Source organism: Apaloderma vittatum, unplaced genomic scaffold, assembly GCF_000703405.1.
Source record: "Apaloderma vittatum isolate BGI_N311 unplaced genomic scaffold, ASM70340v1 scaffold999, whole genome shotgun sequence".
Classification (NCBI taxonomy): Eukaryota; Metazoa; Chordata; class Aves; order Trogoniformes; family Trogonidae; genus Apaloderma; species Apaloderma vittatum.
The window spans coordinates 11,877-12,461 of NW_009736703.1; the positions used below are offsets into that span (position 1 = coordinate 11,877).

The following is a 585-nucleotide window of genomic DNA, read 5'->3' on the forward strand; positions in this document are numbered from 1 at the left end:
TTCCTCACTGCCAAAAAAGAAGAGGTAGATTACATTAGCGCACTAAGCAAATAGAAATTATAAACAGTTCGCAACTAAATAATGGGCTATACAATTTGGAAAATACCCACCACCACCACCACTCTGATCTTTTACATAAGGAAGCTGCTAATAGTCAACATTCACGCTACGAAAATAGTGACAGAGAGCATGCCCCTTCCACTGGGCACAAACAGCTAGTAGCTGGTGCTAAATAAGCCATAATAAATACGACTCTCAAGAGCACTCTGGTATGCCTCACCCCTCCAACTCAAAGTTTATGGTTTTTTTTTTTCTAGGCTGGCAGTTGTAATTTATTATTTTAGATAGTCTTTTAAAAATACAGTTGTCTGCATGTATATTTGAAGCATCTTACTTTACCATGTTGGTTTGCCTAAGCTATCCCCAAATCATCATGAGAAACTGTTAAATAAAGGCTTTTTCTGTGACACAGACATTTATCCATCAGCCATTCAACAATCGCTGTCACTTGAGAACTGCTCGGCTGCCTTCCCAACACTGTTACAGCACACAAGCTCTGCATTTCTGATGAACACTTCCAGATCA

General features: G+C 39.3%; 1 protein-coding gene across 1 annotated transcript in view; it reads right to left on the bottom strand.

Annotated features, from left to right (window-relative positions):
- MAP4K3 (mitogen-activated protein kinase kinase kinase kinase 3) overlaps positions 1–585 on the bottom strand; it is a gene marked incomplete at its 5' end in the record, with an annotated part of 31,797 nt that overhangs the window by 8,991 nt on the left and 22,221 nt on the right. The window lies entirely within an intron of this gene.